Here is a 4,891-nt window from a genome sequence, read left to right as displayed (position 1 = left end):
ATTATATATCATTTTAGACAACATATGATGTCATGGCGGTTTACCATGATCCTGGAAGATGACGTCATGGCGATTTACAAATTGTGTGAAGATATTGAAGAAGAAATCTTATTAAAATACTTAGAACTAACATGAACCAGTTCAAATCAGTCTGGGACCATAAAGGCATGTGTCCTCCTGGCAGGCTGCATGAGCGCACAATTGTGCCTCGATGCCACAAGCGTCAAGCGGACGAGGCGATCTGCAAAGCATGCCTTAGTCTGTCGCTTGGGCCAATTGTGCAGACGTGTCAAACAGGCCGCTGTGTTAGCCCGTGTAGTGAGGGGCCGCGCTTGGGCAAGGAAGGGCAAGTACGCATGCCGACCCGGCACGGCCTGTGTACTTAGCGTACCTGATCGGGCCGTGTCGTGCCTGGCCCGTTTAACTCCTGCCAGGCCGGGCCGGGCTGACCCATTTGTCCAGGTTTGGCGGAGCTCATTTCAGAAGCTTGGGAACATACTCAATCCTTGGTGACTTCTGCCACGTGAACAGCAAGCGTGCATGTGGCCATGCATGAATGGGATCGAGCTATCCTAAAGGCGCCACATCGGTGTTTGAAGGAACTTAACACGAAGCTGGAATTGTTGTAATCGGGCCAACTTTCTGATGAGTGGGCGAAACGACAACATGAGCTGCTAATAAAAATTGAAGAAAATCTACAGAAGGAGGAGATATACTGATCCAACGCGGTCATACTAACTGGTTAAAGTTTGGCGACCGCAATACTAATTATTTCCATAACTTTGCGTCAGCCAGGAAGAAGAAAAATCACATTAGGCGGTTGCTGGATGATGGTGGCGTTTGCAAGGAAGACAATGAGTCTATGAGAAGTCTGATCAGTGAATACTTTCAACATCTTTTTACTAAGAAGTTCATGTACCATCTATCCCTGTTTTGAATAAAGTGAAAAGGCGTGTTACTAATTATACGAGCGCATCTCTCCTAGCGCCATAAACAGAAGAGGAAGGCTCCAGGACGAGTGCGACAAAGTCAGAACTCCAGATTCAGTTCGGGGTGGAGCCACTACCAGGTGACAGAAAGCATGCTCGAGCTACCCGCACTTGACTTCTTGCCACCCACACAACCAAGAGAGAAGGCTAACACCGTCCCATGGTGCCCGCCGAAAAGCCAACCATGTGGACCATCATCTGGGGTCACCATCCCGGTATCCATGTCCGAGACACCACCAACCCCCCACATCAAGGTGCACCCACTACGATAGGAGGAGTGAAGACGTCTCCTTTCACTCCTGCCCGGCATCAGCCACGAGAGCCCAACTCAGTTAGTTGTTTTTTAATACAATACAGACGTAGACGCTCATACACACACATATACTCATCCTATGAACCCACACACGCACACTACCCTATGAATGTCCTAGACTTGACATTGACACTCGTATTTTTCTGATTTTTTTCCCGACCTTTACGGCGATGTTCTTTTAGTGTGAGAATATGTTCCCGTCGATTATGAAGGTGCATGCGGTGACTTCGTCGATCTTAAGAGAATGTGCCGGCTCAGTCTTTCAAAAATGTTCATAGAGTTAGAATGTGCATGTGTGCATTTATATAAATATATATACATATGTATGAGGGTCTACATTTATACCGTGTTAAAAAAATTGACATACAAATATACTACTAAAAAAACCGCTACATCATCACAAAACTTAACTGTCCCTTGTCCAAACCCTCTTCTCTCCGCTGCCGAACCATCCCTAATCCGTCCGCTCACTGTTCCGTCGCGTCGCCGCCTCCCAGTCCCCCCTTGGAGGCAACCGCTTCTGCCATCGTCGCTGGCCCTAATCGAGAGTTCCAACCGTCGCCGACCCCCGTCCTCCTTCCAACTCCCACAATGGCATCAATAGTGAGGGTGCCGTCAAGGTGCACAGCAAAGACGGCGCGGGCCACGGTCGCGTTCGAGATCGCCGGCTACAGCCGGCACAAGGGCCTTTTTAGAGGCAAATTCCTCCGTTCTCCTGCGTTCTCCATCGGTGGCTACGAATGGTGCGTCCGCTACTACACCGACGCCGAGGAGAGCGAAGGCCACGTCTCTGTCTACCTTGAGCTCTTGACCAAGAACGCCGAGGTGAGGGCGCTCTGCAGCTTTATGCTTGTGGATTCGGTTAAAGAGAAGTCGATTGTGGTGCACTCTTTCAAGGAACCACGAGTGTTTAGCGGTAAATGGCCATCATGGGGCCTGCTAAAGTTCATGAAGAGCACCCCTGAAGTAGAGTCCGTGTACCTGCGGAACGATCGTCTCGTGATCGAGTGCGAAGGCAGTGTTATCAAGGAAACACTCGAGATCCATGTGCCACCCTCTGACCTTTAGGATAATCTTGCAAAATTGCTAGAGCGGAAAGGAGCAGACGTGACTTTCAACGTTCAAGGGGAGTTTTTTCTGCTCATAAGATTTTGCTTGCGACACGGTCGGCGGTCTTCGACGCGGAGTACTACGGGCCGATGGGGGGCAAAGGGGCACAGGACATAACTATTGACGACATGCAGCCTGCTGTTTTCAAGTCATTTCTTCACTTCATTTACACGGATTCAATGCCTTCCATGGACGATCTTGAGGATGATGACAAAAGAGAAATGGTTAAGCACTTACTTGTGGCCATGGAAAGGATGAAGATGGTATGTGAACGCATGCTATGCAAGAGTCTTGATGTTGAGAATGTGGCGACCATATTAGCTCTAGCTGACCAGCATAATTGCAGAAATCTCAAAGATGCTTGCATTGAATTTATGCTCTCTTCGAATAGAATGAATGATGTGATCGCAAGTCAAGGGTATGTACAGCTCAAAAGATCTTCGCCTGATATCATTGTAGATGTGTTGGAGAGGGCAGCCAAGTCCCGCAAAATTTAGTACGCCAACCTGGTATGAGCTACGTTTATCCTTCCATTCTGATAGATCTTTGGAGGCAAATCAGTTATGTTGGGTTGGAGAAAGTAATTAAGTCTTTCTGAATTTAGCATGCCCGTCCTGGCTTAGCTTCTTCCAGTTACTTTTTACACAGCCACATGAGATGAGGTTGCCATCATTTGAAGTTTCCAGAGATCTTTAGGAGGAAGCAGTTGGTTCTATAAAATGGATGTCTCCAATGTATTGGTTAGCCCGTCTGATATAAGTATATATGAATCAATGGTAGCTCACTAGTTGTCCTTTTCACTTTAGTGTCTGGCTTATGTGAAGAATGAATCCTATCACTTTTGAGATGATCTGTTTTACATGTATGAAAAACTTATATTTGACTGCTAAATGCTAGGTTTTAATTAGAGACAGTTACAAATGGTTTCTTGGCATGGTTGACTAACCCAACAAATATGGAATATACTACCAATTTTTTTATGTTCCGCTTGGAAAGATACTATACATGAATTATGTGCAGTTAAAAAAATTATATGCAATAGTTTTCTGTTCATGAATTTTGATCATAGAGGGTATGATGGGAAGAGAAAATGTTTATTGAATCCTCATTTAATTGAAAATGTTGAGTGAGTCAGATTGAGACAGCAACACAGATTTTGTACAAGAACACGCGCTACATGAGCTATCCTATCCGCATGGTGTTGTTCAAGATTCATTCGACATTATTTCTGCAGCTAGCACCTCACTACCAGAAAAACTGGGGTTGCCGACGGCCAAATCTATGCCGACGGCCCCTGTCGGCATCTATGGACCTATGCCGACGGCCAAGGATAGGCCGTAGGCGTAGAATAGCCGTCGGCATACATCCATCTGCCGTCGGCATAGACGAGGCTGTCGGGACCGCCCGAGCTACGCCTACGGGGCCCGTTGGCATAGGACAGGCCGTCGGCATAGCCTGGGCCCACCTGCCCGATCAACGCTGACCATTTGACGGTGTTGATCCTACGCCGACGGGCGGTAACGGCGGCCGTCGGCATATCCTTGGCAGAGGTATGCCTACGGCATAGCCTCGGCATAGGCCCCTCTGCCACGTCAACGATCCGTGTGCCACGCCACGTCATCGATCCGTGTGTGCACAGATATGCCGACGGCCTTGCCGTCGGCATATGTTTACTTTATTTAATTTTTTATTTTTACTTTGGTTATCTGTGGCAGAGGTATGCCTACGGCACAGCCGTCGGCATAGGCCCCTTCGCCACGTCACCGATCCATGTGCCACGCCACGTCATCGATCCGTGGGACAACCTCCATCATCGATTCGTGCATTTTACTTTATTTTTTTATTTTTACTTTGTTTTGTTATTTTTACTTTATTTTAGTTTTTTCTTTTGCATAAGATAATTATGCCTTATCTAAAAAAACATACCCGATGGTTTATCGATTGCCCCCCGTTATGAACGTCGCTATCACCGTGTCACGGAGGGGGGAAACGGTCGACACGGAAGGAATTCTGGTTGGTGGGGGGATTCGGGGTGTAGCTATGTCACCGAAACATCACACGGGTCCCGATGCATATGTGAAAGTGTTCATGCATGCGTAGACGCCCGTCTTGGGGCTCCGGGGTGTGCCCCCCTCTCACGGATGGCGCTGCCGCCGGCACCTGGAGGGGGGAAACGAACCCGTGGGGTCTACACGGAGGGGATCTTGCTGTGGGTCTGGCCCGGATGTTGCTCCAAAGTGTTCCTATGGGCTGACCTAACACAACCGGGTGGGGAGGTCCACTGGTCAAAGCCCGTCCGTGCAAAGTCAAATGGCTAGATCCCGTGGTAAACGCTACAGGGTTAGGCGGGACGGGGGCACTGGGGGGGTAGCAATGCCACCGGAGCATCGCACCGGGCCCTCATACATGCGGGGTGGTGTGGTGGCATGTCCGAAGAGGCGGGACGCGTCTCCGGTGTGTGGCCCCCCCTCACGGACGG

The 4,891-nt window shown here is 48.8% G+C and overlaps 1 pseudogene; it reads left to right on the top strand.

Moving 5' to 3' along the window:
• The first annotated feature begins 1,149 nt into the window (after positions 1-1,149).
• Positions 1,150-2,909, top strand: LOC119299129 (annotated as a pseudogene).
• Positions 2,910-4,891: the final 1,982 nt, after the last annotated feature.

This window comes from Triticum dicoccoides, chromosome 5A (assembly GCF_002162155.2).
Source record: "Triticum dicoccoides isolate Atlit2015 ecotype Zavitan chromosome 5A, WEW_v2.0, whole genome shotgun sequence".
Lineage (NCBI taxonomy): Eukaryota > Viridiplantae > Streptophyta > Magnoliopsida > Poales > Poaceae > Triticum > Triticum dicoccoides.
The sequence above is the reverse complement of the archived record's forward strand: the minus strand, read 5'-3'. Positions and strand labels throughout refer to the sequence as shown.